The 14,708-nt window shown below is 42.4% G+C and overlaps 1 long non-coding RNA gene across 1 annotated transcript; it reads left to right on the top strand.

Moving 5' to 3' along the window:
• The first annotated feature begins 443 nt into the window (after positions 1–443).
• On the top strand, positions 444–13,934 carry Gm32833. The gene is made up of 3 exons (XR_382264.1): positions 444–515; positions 13,173–13,229; positions 13,588–13,934. It is a non-coding gene; the product is annotated as a predicted gene, 32833 (long non-coding RNA).
• Positions 13,935–14,708: the final 774 nt, after the last annotated feature.

The following is a 14,708-nucleotide window of genomic DNA, read 5'->3' as shown; positions in this document are numbered from 1 at the left end:
GACTTTCATTAAAAGATTGCATGACACACCATCTGTTTTAGAAAATCAAACAACATATCCAGTAGCACATTATATTCAGGGACATTGGCCTCAATCCCTGCAAAGTCCCAAGTCTAAGTTCCCTGAAATGTCTTGACCGTGAGAAATGGCTCAGTTTGACCTTCAAGAAGGACATTCCATATTCATCAAGGTCACATAAATTTTATCACCTCCAGTTGCTGCTATTCACAAATAACAACTGTGCATCTTACAAGCAATGGCACAACCTGCGTGTTCTTCCCCTGACAAGAGACAGAAAGCTACTGCAAGAAAATAGGACAGTTTATACCAGCCTTCAGGACTGTGACCCAAAACAATGTGAGAAGCAGAACTAGGTCTGGGGCAGGGACTGTGTCCAAGTCAGCAGCTCACTTACTCATCCTGAGTAGAAACACCATGTTCCTCAGTTTTCCATCTGGAGAACAGCCCAGAAATGATCCAGTCTCCTCGCCAGATTGAAGAGGCAGCTTTTGGAGGTGAACAAATTTTCTTGTTTGCTTTCTGTGGTAATTTATTATTCTCCTCACAGAATGGCAGTCTCTCCTGAGTAGCTGAGGATAAAGTTGCAACTTATTCAGAGATAATGTCTGCTGGGTATCAGCAGCTGACAAGTGGCTGGTTCTACACGGAGGGTTTTCAGGTTAGTGAGAATAGAAAACAGTTTAATTCTCTTTCCCACCATAATACTTACCATCTATTGATTGATAGAGTCTTGTGTTACAGAGACTGAGCTAAACACTTTATACTACTGGTTGGCTTAGCTGTTAAGATGACTGCGTTGAAGGCACTTATCTTACTTTTAAAGATGGAGTAACGGCTCAGAAAGAATAGGGAATGGTGTGGTTGGAAACTGACTACTGGTCTACCTGACTTCAAAGCCAATGTTCAGTTTGTTACATTTCTCCAGTTGAGTTTAAATAGTTGGTCTTCAGCTGGTGGTGATATTTTTTGAAATTGTGGAACCTTTGAGAAGAGGGGTCTAGATGGAGAAAGTAGGTCCCTAAGTAGAGATGTGTCTTGAGGCTTATAGTCTAGCCCTGTCTCCTGGTTCTGTTCTACTTTATAATGCTACTTACAATTTATCTTAGGGTTTCATTGCTGTAAGGAGACCCATGACGACAACAGCCCTTATACACAAAACTCGTGGCAGCATGCAGGCAGACATGATGATGGAGAATCTGAGAGTTCTACATCTTGATCCACAGGCAGCAGAAAGAGACTGGGTGTTACATTGGGCATAACTTGAGTATATATGACCTTAAAGCATGTCTGCCCAGTGACACACTCCCTCCAATAAGACTACACTTACTCCAACAAGGCCACACATCCTAATAGTGCCATTCCCAATGGCAAAACAAACACATGGATCTATGGGGATCATTCCTACCAAACTACCACATAATTCAATATGACGATCCTATGAGCTCTAATGGTATCTCTAGTTCTGTGTCCTCTTCTATGGCTGATGGGTTTGATTGACAGATGGATTTGATTGACAGAGGACCATTGCTTGGGGCTGGTGAGAATTTCCTGCATCCTCTTCACCACTCTTCTCTTCTCCTTCCACTCCTTAGAGCTCACCCATCTCCAACAGAATCCACTGGTTCTTATCAAACATTTCAGTTTCTCAAACCTCTCCTTTATCCTTCTTTCAAGGGAAGTCTGCCCTCTAATGATGCAAATGAACTATTGAGTTCAAACACTTATTTCTCAGAAATGAAGCAAAGGGTACATCTCAAGGGTACAGGGGTTGACTGGAGTGGAGCTCTATGGAAGCCCACCCATCTGCATTTATTGTTTAAAAGGAAAGGAATCTGAGGCTCAGGAAAGCACTTGTTCCCACAGTCCTAAGAGAAGGAGCTATTAAAAAAGGCAACATTCATGTCCCAGTGTGGATGATCCCTGGGATGACAAGAACTTCCTGAGCTAGCAACAGAGAGCAGCAAGAGGGAATCAAGGGGTGGCCTGCACTGGGTGAGAAAAAAGAAAACCTCAGCCACTTCCACAAAGACTCATTAATTTGCATTCAGTCGAGCAGAGCTGGAGAATGAATCCAGCCTTTAGTCTGTTTATCTTGACTGACAGCAGACAAGTCTCTGGAGGGACTGACTCTAAGAACTGTTCACCAATTGCTGTGAAACAGCATTTACCTGTCAGACTTTCAGTGAGGGTGAACTGAATGCAGGGCAAAGGAAATCTGCTTAATTTTCCATGATGCTCTACGATATGCTGCTAGAGCACTTCACTTTGGCTGCTCTTTACAGTAAATGAATAAATAAATATTTAAGCTTGTCATTATTGTGCTAGGTGTACTTTAAAAAGGAAAATCAGAATTTCAGGGTTGGGGGGTGGCTCCGTTGGTAAAGCTTTGCATGGATAGTTAACCTAACATACGTAGCAAAGTTCTAAGCCAATAGAAGAGACCCTGTCTCGAGCAAAAAAATAAAAAAGGAAGAAACATGAAGAATAATACCTTATGCTGTTCTCTGACCCACAGATGAATGCATACATGTACACATGTGCAGTGCACACATGCACGTGAGAATGCACACAGAATGTTCACTTATCTTTTTTCTTATACATTGTCTAAGGTCTTCAATATAAGCAAAACTTTATGTTCCCACAAAAGTATCAGAGATTCCCCTGCTGGCTTCCCTTCCTATTTAGATAAGCCCTTCTCATGGCTTCTAGATCATTGGGGTATTTATGTTTCAAGAGAAAAGTATGTATGGGATAGCTAAATCTAGGTGGAGTGATCATAGGGGCTTTCTCCAGAAGCTGGAGGACTATACCACTCAGCACCCCACCCTGGTCTCTATTTGCTCCATTTTTCATCACCTGGTACTCTATTGCTAAGTAACTGAAGGTGATTACCAGAAGACCAGCTGGTGTGTGTGTGTGGTTGTGTGTGTGTGTGGCGTGTGTATATGTGTATGTGTATGTAACAATATACATATGTATGTAATGGGAAGTACCACTTAGGAGGGACAGTTGCTGAACTATCCCCTTAAAAACACTGAAAAACTATGAAAGCTCTCCTGGACTCATTCACTCTTTTCTTACTTCTGATTGGAATGTGGATATTCAAAGCAGACTTCAATCAGCTGCTATTCTAATCACCAGCTTGGGGACATAAAGACATGTCTTAATTTTTCAGGAGGAAGGAATTGGATAAAGTTCCTGTGAAACTGATTAAACCTAAAAATATTCCATAGTGCAGCATCTACTAAGTATTACCTCCTGTAGCCTCCTTACAGTGGGACCAGTCTGTCCCTCCTCCAGGATGAAAGACTTTTAGAAGCCCTTTAGAACGCAGAGTGGAATTTGGTATTATCAATGTGCTGGTTTATCAGATATGAATTCATTTGTTTTTCTCAAAGCCACTTATCAGCAAGAACAGAGCTGGCTTGTCTACATCCGAATTGTGCTACAAACACCCTTTCTAAGTTCCCTAGGGTTCAAACATTTTTTTTTATCTTCCAGGGTTTTTTTTCTCACATTTGTTTGTGTTTTCTTAACCTCATACCTATTGAGGTGGATTTCTGGGTCAGGATCCCTGTAAAGACACAAGGAATGGAGGAAATGCCCCCAGTTCAGGCTGTCTGAGGACCAATTGTCTGGGTAGAGTTTCAACCCTGAAAGACCAGTGGACAGTTGGAAGTGAGATGAATTGGCTGGGGATGGCCCCAGAGTTGAGCCGTTCTTCATGCTACCAGTGTCTTTATTCTCTGTCTGAGAACTCTAGGTAATATACAGCATGAAAGGCAGGAACCAGCAGATTCCTGTGATATGTCCTGCATGCTAAACTCCTGTAGCAAGAGAAATAACAGGGCTTCCTTCAGTTCAGACCCATCACCTTCCTCCTCACCTTGGAGACTCCCATGATCTTACAATGGGTTGATGTAGGGCGACCCCACAAGCAATTTGTCTTCCTGTTCTCCTAGTATGCTCTGCTGACCACAAAGTTCATTTGTAGAAGGCTCACCATCTATCTCTGTCACAAAGAGGAACATGGAAGGCTTAATACAGAAAGGCTTCATGCCTTTCCACTCACAAACAAGAACTAAGCCACACACTGTAAAGGAAAATGCCTGTAATTGTATAGGAATCTCTCTTATGGTGAAATAATTGATAAGGTTTTTTTGTGAGTTATATTTAATGGTTAGAGTAGAGAGAAGTTTGTTATTTTTGTTTTGGGTTTTATATAATAATTCAATGTTTGCATCTTAATTTTTGTATAGACATGCATCTACACTCGATTTACATGAAAGGGTTATTATCTCCATGGACTGGCAACTGGTAGCCTCCACAGTGACAATTATTGGCATTTTCTGTGGGCTCTATCATGAGGCAAGCATTTTTCAGGCATTTTTTAAAAACAAAATGAAACTAAACCAGAGTAAGTTATCATACTCCTTAACCTTGATATCATTTTTCATCTCACTAAAGCATACACCAAAACTAAGGCTCTTGCTTTTTAATGAGTGTTAAAATGAACAAAGACCACACAGAAATTTATCACCATGTTATTCCCTTTTATGAAAGTGGCAAGAATCAACAGATAACCACTTAATTTCTTGGCAAAGTGGAGAATTATGGCTTATAAAGTCTTAAGTAAAGATTATAAAGATACATGGTATTTCAATAGTGTGTGACCAGACTCTTCTAATGTTTGTGCCACAACAGGAATGTTAGTTCTCAGGAGGAATTCACCTTGGGTTTAATGTAAACTTGAAGACATCTAGCCTGAGAGGTTGGATCGAGAGCTTTGCTTTGCTGAAGAGCATCATCTGTCCCTCCCCCCATGGCCTGCTGATCTCTTCAGCCACACTTACCTTGGACAGCCAGTGGGTGCCCTGTAGTTAGAGAACAGCTCCCATAGAAGACTCTGAACGTTTCATGACTGGCAGCTTAGAGGTGTGAACGAGAGGAACGTGCCTACAGGCGAGGTCCATGAAAGGCTATCATTTCCACACTTCTGCTGAAGTTCTCTGCGTGGAAGGATGTGCTAAGTTCAATTCCTTTGCCCACATTTGCTGTTTCAGGCTGGCCAGTGCTGAACTTATGGATCCTTCTTTTGCAAGCTAAAGTTCACATCAAGGAACACATTGGCCACCTATGTATAGATAACTTCATTTGGCTTTTTTCCCTCTCTCAGTGTTTTCTTTGCCTAGTCCTCAGATACTTACTGTCTCAATACCTAACCTCTGTGGGACTCTGCTTCAACCCCCTGTTCTGCCCTGCAGTGAATGCATGTGTTGTGGGTGTTTTGCTTTGACTACCTGGACTCCTGATAACTGACTCATGCTGCCTCGGGCCAGCAGCATATTCCCAGACGGTTGTCAAGATTTGCAGTCTTGACCCAGACTATGACCGCAGAGCTTCTGTCCTCAAACCCTCTGAAGCTGGGAGACCTTGGTAAGGAGGGTAGTGAGGTAACTTCCTTGGGAAGTTTTCATAAGAAAGCCTGGACAGACTTGCTTAGATAGCCTGAGTCTGGACTGGCACGGAGAGATCGCTTTGCAATTGTACGGTCCTTTCCAAAGTTACCACAAATACGCCAGTGCCACTGTAGAAGCAAAGACTATCTAACTATTTCCCTTTGTGTTCAACTTCGGAATTTCTGGGCCAAGATCCCTGTAAAGGCACTCAGAATGAAGGAAATGTCCAGTTCAGGAGAGCCAATCGTCCTTGTAGAGTTTTAGCATAGAAAGACCAGTAGACAGCTGGAAACGTGTGTGACGACAGGTGGACAAGGAAACCTTGAAATGTCAAAAAAAAAAATTAGTCTTTTTTCCCCTGCAGGCAATGTTGAACTGTCAAATCAGGGGCTCCATTCAGTCACCAAATACTTACAAATCCCAGGCAAGACACAAGTTACATACATCTACAGAAGCACATAAGGGGTGATTGACTTCCCAATGTGTGTGTGTGTATGTGTGGTGTGTGTGTGTGTGTGTGTGTGTGTATGTGTGTGTGTGTGTGTGTGTGGTGTGTGTGTGTGTGTGTGTGTGTGTGTGTGTGTGTGTGTGTGAATGAAGTTTTGGCAACTTATTCTGTCTCTACTGACTTGTTGGGTCGAGACCTGGTCCTCCAAAGTGAACATTCTTGCCTTTGCTCAAGTACAGGAATCAAACAATGGCTGCATTAAAGTAGATCCCCCACCTCTGTGGCGGTTTTGAGGCAATCCACTACCAATTCTCAGCTCTACCCTTTACTTTCTCTACAAAGGTGGGATGATCTCCTCCCTTTCCAAAGAACTCATCCAACACAGCTTCACTCATAGGTCTCTACTCCTGTAAATGCCCTACCGTGCACAGTTCCTGCATTTGTCTAGTTTTGAGCACCTACTCATTTTCAATACATGGGTCAAAGGGAACTAACTTCTGCCACCGAGCCTCGTCACTGTCGAACTTCGTGTGAACTCGCCTGAGTTGGCTTTTCTACATCTTTCTCTCTGTGTTCATGCTGTTGTTTCATAGTGTAGCAGTCATGTCATTGAAGAACGGGGATTGTCTCTTTGATATTTATTTTTAATTCAATTTTTCATTTACTAGTTGATTCTATCAGATTATTTAATTGACCACCATTCACTACCTATCCTGTGCAAACACAATAGAGGAAGATGGACTTGACCTAGACTCTCCATACCAGGGTCTTAAAATGAGTACAAAAACTCTTTACAGATAATGGATCTGAAAATAGCACAACTGATTATTGTCACCAGCAAAATAAGTTACATTTGTCTGCTAACATGGAACGTAGAGATGCCATACATCAGAGTCAGAAAGGCCAGGATGCATGTTTTAAAATGCAGTACACACCTGATGTGACCCCAGTTTCCCAGTAGCCACAGATAACTTTACGAGCCCCAGAAAATTCTGACTCTGTGTAAGACTCTGCTTAAGGCCACAGAAAGTAACTATTTGATTCTGTGTGTGTGTGTGTATGTGTGTGTATGTGCATGTGCGTGTGTGTGCGTGTGTGTGCGTGTGTGCACTGTTGATAATTAGTGCCTTGCTTTTCTCCTGAAGAGAATACTCACAAACAGAGCAAAAGAAATAACTTAGCTGCACTTCATCCTGGGAAGTTCTTCTGTTCTCCGTGACCTTCACCAGGTTCTTTGTGGAGAACACCCAGAGACCAGACATGATACAGCATATGGCACACGGAGTTATACTAAACTGAAAGAGAACGAAAGGTGAGATTTTATGTGTAATATCTGATTGGTGATAATTCACATTTTACCAAAAGTACTTCATTTGCTTCTGACAAAAATCTCACCTTCAACTTCTTCCTCAGTTCATTTCCTTCACCCCCAAATGGGCAGATTATTCTGTCGAAAAGATGTCTCCTAAGGCTCACAACTCTTAGTAGCTGATGTCACTCACACTGGTGTGTCTTCTCACTCTCCACCAAAAGTGTACTTTTTTTTTTCCTCAAAGGAGTCACTCAGACATGCCGCTTTCTAGGTTATCCCATGATGCCTCTGAAGTATAAGACCTATTTTTCTACTCACTATGCATGGTTCCTAATAAATAAGGTATACCTTTATATTGATTCATATAAAGTTTCCTCAGAAAGAAAAGTGTAAAATAATAAAATAAAGGCAAAACATATTAATTATCTTTTATTTCACTCTTTTACTAATTTTTTCCTTTAATAAATGGATTTTAGCTCCCACTTAAAATGTAATTAATTCCATCTGGATCCCTGGGTGTCACATGCTGGACCCCTGGGTGTCACATGCCTGTGATTGTGGTGCAGGATGGCTCAAGGTCAAATATACGGCCTTCAGGAACACCATCTCTTTCATTTATTAGTTTTAATTATCTGTATTGGTGTATATCTGTGCATGGATATGTGCACATGTGTTCAGGTCCCTGCTGAAGCCAAAAGAGGTTACCAGGTCCCCTGGTATTCTCTTAATTACTGAGGCATTTCTCAGTGCTATACCCACTCTTAACATCATAACTTTAAAACACACATGAAGTACTTTCTTGATGATGGTTTTGACTTCTCTCATTTTGTAGTAAATATCCACAGTTCTGCCTCCACATTTGATTGTTGCTCATCTCTAAGGTGCGCATCTCTAAGGAGTCAGCTCCATCACTTGTTTTTCCTTCCATCAGTATCATTAGCATTTCCTTAATGGTGATCCCTGCAGTCCATTCTGCACGCCATTTTGAATGCTTTGTGAGACTCGGTGTAGTAATTCCAGATAATACAACCCGCAACTCATTTCACCAGGAAACATGAAGAACAGTCTCTGCCACAGTGCTGGTAACCAGCCTCTGCCACACCCTCCCTGTGGGATCTCTTGCAGACTATACATAGCACAGCACTCTTATTCATGTCAAGGACAGTCGTGTTAAGACAGAGAATGAAGTCTTATACTTACCCGTTGATAAGGAAACAAAGATAAATAGAAGCTCAATATTCTCTTGCTCTGTTGACAAAGGCTGCTGCTGCTCTTCAGATGAGTGTGGAGTGCCTCCATTTGCAGTACCCTTGATGGGACCAAAGAGCATCAAGAGGCAGAGAGCTGATGCATTAGTGAAAGTGATACATATGACTTCATCTGGTACAATCATAGAGGATGGTGTGAGAGGAAGCCATATTGTATCATTAAAATAAGAATCGGAATACCGTGTCAGTAGGGAATTGGAGACATGAAAGATAGGCCTTTAGAGTTTTAAGATGTGGCAGAGGATAAAAATATGTGAATATAGGAGGTAAATGTCACACAACCTGAATCATAGGACCACAAGAATCCCAGCATGTTGTGCATATCTGAAGGACCAGATGGCATCAGTAATACTAGAGTCACATGAGATGCTGAAGGTGTACAAAAAGCACACCAAGGTTTCAGGACCAGGAGCCCAAGAAACACCAATAGACCTCGATTCTTGTGGGTTGGGAAAGACAAGCAACTGAGCCTGAGCTTGGTTTGAGGTTTCAAGCACAAGCGTGGGACATGGTATTGCAACACCCTTCATGGTGCCCTGGGGTTCTGCAAAATTGGGGTGCATAAAGGAATGGGAAGTAAGGTGATCAGAAGCAGAACCTCAAAGCTGGTTGGTGGCAGAGAAATGAAAGAGAAGCAGAGTGAGGGCTACAAACTATCAACAGCACAGCAGGTCAGAGAGGATGACATCAGTCAGGATCACTGAGGGAACTGGAAAAACCAGATGTGAACAGGAAGGGGAGGGAGCAGGACACAGTCCTGAGGAGCAGACCAGAAAAAACCTTTACCAGGAAAACTTTCTAAGGAGTTTAGGGTTCCTAATGATACCCCAGTGGGAGCCCTGGACTTCTGGGTTTTGTTGTGGTTGTGGTTTTTAATATGACCCCAACACATCTTCCTCTGTTGTAGCTTAGGAAACTTACCGATTATGGCTGTCCTGCAGAAGAGTTCTTAGGCTTTATCCTAGAGGATAAAGACATAAATAACTGTAATGAATAAGTAAGGTCTCCTTTTAAAAAATGTTTTTATTTTATGTACATGAGTGTTTGTCAGTCGATATGTATGTACAGTACATGTATGCAGTGACCACAGAGGCCTAAAGAAGGTGATGTACTCTCTGGAACTAGAGTTTCAGACAATTGTGAGCTACCAGGTAGTTGCTGGGGACAAAACTTGAGTCCTCAGTAAGAGCAAAGAGTCCTCTTAACTACTGACCCATCTCTCTAGCCCCTCTTTCTCTTCTTAACTTTTTGAAGCAGAGACTCATATATTCCACGCTAGCCTTTAACTTCATATTTAGCTGAGGGTGACCTTGGAACTCTGAACTCATGATCCTCTAGCCTTTACTTTGCCAATGCTTGCATTGCAGGCCTGAACCATCATGGTCATATCCTCTCTCTCCCTTTTCATTTGAGGGTGATATGACAGATAACACCTCTAACCAGACTGCATTGTGAAATCCTAGCAACAGTTGAACCTATCAGTTATATTCATGTGTCTTTAGACCCCTCAGACTTAAGATCAGGTCTTGTCATTATTCTTAAGTCTAAGCTGACTTGACACTACTAATCCTGTTTCTACAACATTAGAACTGGACTTGTGAGAATACCTATCTCAGAATGACCTGGAGCCATAGATGATAATCTGCTTCTAGCATGTCTTCTGCTCCATCAACTCCCTTTAGCATCTGAAGCACCACTAATTTGAGGCCATCTGATTAGGTTTCCACATAAGAGTCTAGTTAGAGAGACAACTGAAACAGATCCAGTGCATTAGGAAGATGGCCAGTCTAACCCTGTGTATGGAGGTACAACATCCCCTCCATGCCAACCATAGTCAGGAGAAACCCCCAAATACCACCTTGCTTTCCACTGAGCCCTTGGTACATAGACTCTCACACATCACATAGGGCTGAAGGTATATCAAGGCAGTGACTGAGTTACCCTACTCCCACCAGCACCGATGTGTGTGAATGTATGTATATTTTGTGATCTAAAGTGCCCACATTAACATATATGTTGAGGGAGTTGCGTTTCAGAGACCAAGCTTTTTGGTGTGCATTGGTTGGTACCACAGGTAATCACAATCTCTTCTGGGAGGTAAATGAACGAGAACCAGGTTCTATAATCTTCCCAGGACATTCTTACATGCTCTCAAGTAATCAGCCAGTAACAATTAGCACAGAGCAATAGCTGTGGTCTCCAGATGAAGGTATGGTACGCAAGTAAGTAGACACGCCCCCTTCGGTATAGGACTTGTAGACCGAAACCTAAAACATTTCTCACTGGCCTTCAACATCCTGGTTCTGCAGTTTTCAGTTTGAAGTCTGGGGAGTCTGAGTGCTTACTTCATGTCCCTGTGGCAGTGGCTGATTTGCATATGTTTTTGTTCTGAATTCTCTCATTTATTTTGTAACTTCTAATTAGGGCGGAAGTGGTTGGGTTGCTCTCGCGGAGAGTCAGATCTCTTGCGAAAAGCATGAAAGAAGGAGGCACTGGCCTTTCCTCACACCCCAGTAGCTTAGCAGGCCTTTGCTTTCCACATGGGCTGGGATAAAAATAGAACTTTCTTATGCATTTTGGCAAAATAAGTTTAAAAGAAGCCCATCAAGAAGGTACCTAGTTACAGTAATACTATATATATATATATATATATATATATATATATATATATATATATATATATATATATCAGCTCTTATACATGAAGCCATGTTTCCTCCAGTCTCCTTTGCTAGGAATTTGGAGACTCAATAAAATCAGAAGCTCGTGTCCCTTGATGTCTCCTAGGACAGGGTAGAGAGGTCCCAAAAGGAACCAGGGGAGGGATTAAGGAAAAGGAACATTAAATTTAAAATATGCTACTTGAAAAGTAACAAATCTTGTTTTGTCTGATTTAAGAGGAAAATACTGACTAAACAGATGGTTGTGGTGCCTTCCCCATCCGCTATAGGTCACAGACCCCTGGTCTTCCTAAAAATATAAGAAGTACACTGTTTGATAGAGATTTACCACAGAGCCCTCTTCAGCATCCCCAAAGACAGGCTTTAGTAAACAATGAGAGATATAGGCGACTTCATAAAATATATAAGAAAAAATTAAGATAACTTGAAATTGAACAGATAGATTTTTAATGTAAATATCTGTATTAATTCTTTGGGAATCACATACAATATATTTGGATTATGCTCACACTAGACTCTCCACTTACCACTTCCCAGATCCACCCTCCCATCTCTATAGCCCCAACTTTGTGTCTTTTTTTTTAATAATACTTCAAATCCAATTTGCTATCCATATACTCCTGGGTGTGAACATCCACTGGAGCATGGTCAACCGACAGAGAGCCACACCCTTAAAGAAAACTAACTCTCTCTCCCAGACATCGTCTTCTCAGTAAGTAAGCATAGCATTTTTATATTCTGACAAAAAAAGAAAATCTTGCACCGGCCTGTTTCACTTAACATGATGACCTTCAGTGCCATCGCTTTTTTTTTTTTTTTTTTTTTTTTTTTTTTTTTTTTTTTTTTTTTTTGCATGGAATGATGACACTCTGCTCCTCTTAGGTACTGTCGGTCGGGCATCACTTTGTGCTCTCATCCTTTGCAGGGGGCTTGGTCATTTCCATGGCTTCACTGTTGGGAGTAGGGCTGCACTAAGCATGGGCAGGCAAGGATCTTTTTGATGTGCTGATTTTGTTTCCTTTGGCTACAGACCTAAAAGTGGGCAGCTGGATCCTAGAGAGCCATACGCTCAACACACAATGATTGCATGTATATGGAGCAATCTCCACCAAAACCAAATGTTTACCTACGAAGGCACAGACTCCTTGTAAAAGCTTAAGTAAGCAGGAGGTCTTAGTGTAATGGCTAAGTTATTCTGTGGGAACTGAAGACAATAAGACTCTATTGAGCCAACCTTTTTTTTTTTAGGCCATTAATCTTCTGAGATTAACAACTGTTTAAAGTTATCCTGCAAAGAGCAAATAGACACGGAAAAATCAGAAAACACTCAGCTCAACCTCATTCTACTGAGAATATCATCCCACAGCCACAATGCACATAGTTCCCAGCAAAGGCAATGGGTTGTACAAAGATCAGATTGCGACTATAGCAGTACAGCCTACGTCTGCTAATATCCCTGGAAGAGACCCTCCAGTCTATCCCTAACAAAACCACTAGTGCATCCACCACAGTCACCTTGAAATGGTCACCATGACGGCTCTAACCTCGGAAATCAAGCTTCCAGGCGAAGGTTCACTTGAGATGCAGGGATTGTTGTGAAAGTTGCTGGTAACAAAACAGAGTCAAACCCTAACAAAATGGAGCCAGTTGACCATGGTGGAAGGGCCCTGCCTAGAACTGTTCCTAAGGACTGCTGTATTACAGGTAAAGGGTGTCTAATAAAAGAGGGCAGCTCTAGTTCCTGCAAGGAGCTGTTGTCACCAATGGTGTTTGTTTCAAGACTACTTCTATGGACGTCTCCTTGTTTCCTTTTAAATGCTTTCCCTGGCTTTTTTGGATGCACCCACGGCCTGCGGTAGTATGCTAAGCCCAGATTTCAATCTCCTGGTATTTACAAATAAACCCATGTTTAAATCAGTGATGTTTGCAGTGGACTAGCCAGAGAGTGGAGTTCTTCCAGACAGTTCTTTTTCTCTTTTTCAGATTATGCAGGCTATGTTAGCTGAACACCTGAGAAGTGACGGAGACCTGAGTAAACAGGTGAGAGGAGGAGATGGGAGGGTGACACTGCTGTCCAGGATGATGACCTCATTGAGACTTGCCATTTAGCTGCCAAGTTGGGCACACCCAAGAGGAAGCTGGAGACAAGAGAGAGAGAGAGAGAGAGAGAGAGAGAGAGAGAGAGAGAGAGAGAGGGAGAGGGAGGGGGAGAGGGAGAGAGAGAGAGAGAGAGAGAGAGAGAGAGAGAGAGAGAGAGAGAGAGAGAGAGGGAGAGGGAGAGGGAGAGGGAGAGGGAGAGGGAGAGGGAGAGGGAGAGGGAGAGAGAGAGAGAGAGAGAGAGAGAGAGAGAGAGACATTGGGTGGATGTTGCATTGCAATTAAAACTGTCATCTCCCAGGAAGGGCTAGGTGGCACCGCGGTTGGAAGCCCAGTTTGCAGGAAGGAGCCTTCAGTTTCATGAACACACCTCATCAAGTGGAATGGACTGAGGCTGCGATGCACCAGAGTCTAACAGGCAGCTCAACACTCCACCCAAGGAGCAGCTCTTTGCCAGATGTGCTTTGAGAATGAGGCACATAGGTCTTCCTGCAGACACTTTGTGTAGGCATATTGTGGACACGGTCCAGATGTGTGGAAGGCTGGGTCTGCTTCACACAGGGACCTCTTTGTGTGTTCTCACTGGAGGGAGTGGAAACACTCAGGAAAGACCCCCTCAGCGAGAAAGAAGGGGGCCTGGACATTTCAACACTGGATTCTCCTTGTCCTAGGTGGATACTGTTGCTGTCTGCATTTGAGAACAATCCAAATGGCCTCTTTGAAGTTTCTTTTCAAGCCCATTCAAATGCAATTGAAAATAGTCAGAACATTAAGTTTAAAAAAGAAAAGTATTCAAGGGAATATGGAGGCAAGATACTAAAGCCATCATTCTACAGAGTTCTATTCAAAACATACAGGGGAAATTCTGATGGAAGGAATTACCCTGAAGCTCCAGGGACAGTGAGACAAAGAACAAGACTGGTTGGTATGATAAAAAAGAAAACAATGATGCCAACTTTACAATTTGGAAAGGCAACCCAGCAAGCAGAGGTGTGTGTGTGTGTGTGTGTGTGTGTGTGTGTGTGTCCCCTAGTCCAGGGCCTGCTCAGGAACACCAGCTATGGCCCAAAAGTATGACCTCATCCATTTGGTCAGGCTAAGGATGTAGTTCACAATGGTATGCTACATCCTTGTTACCAGCCTTGCAAATCAACGGTATCTGCAGCTGCTAGCCTCCTCTGTGCAGCAACGCATTTCTACTTGTATTATCTTTCTGCTTATTTGCATTGATTTTACTTTTGATTGACAAGCTATAGTTACATACACTAACAGGACACCAAGCCGTAATCCTCTCCATGTGGTCAGTGTGACATGATCAAAGCAAATACATGAATACAGCTGCAACTTGACTTATCTATAATTTTATGGTAAAGTATTTGAAATGTCTTCTTTTCGTTCTTTTGAGATTTCTAATGTATTGCT

This window comes from Mus musculus, chromosome 13, assembly GCF_000001635.26.
Source record: "Mus musculus strain C57BL/6J chromosome 13, GRCm38.p6 C57BL/6J".
Lineage (NCBI taxonomy): Eukaryota > Metazoa > Chordata > Mammalia > Rodentia > Muridae > Mus > Mus musculus.
This window is presented reverse-complemented; position numbering and strand designations above follow the sequence as displayed.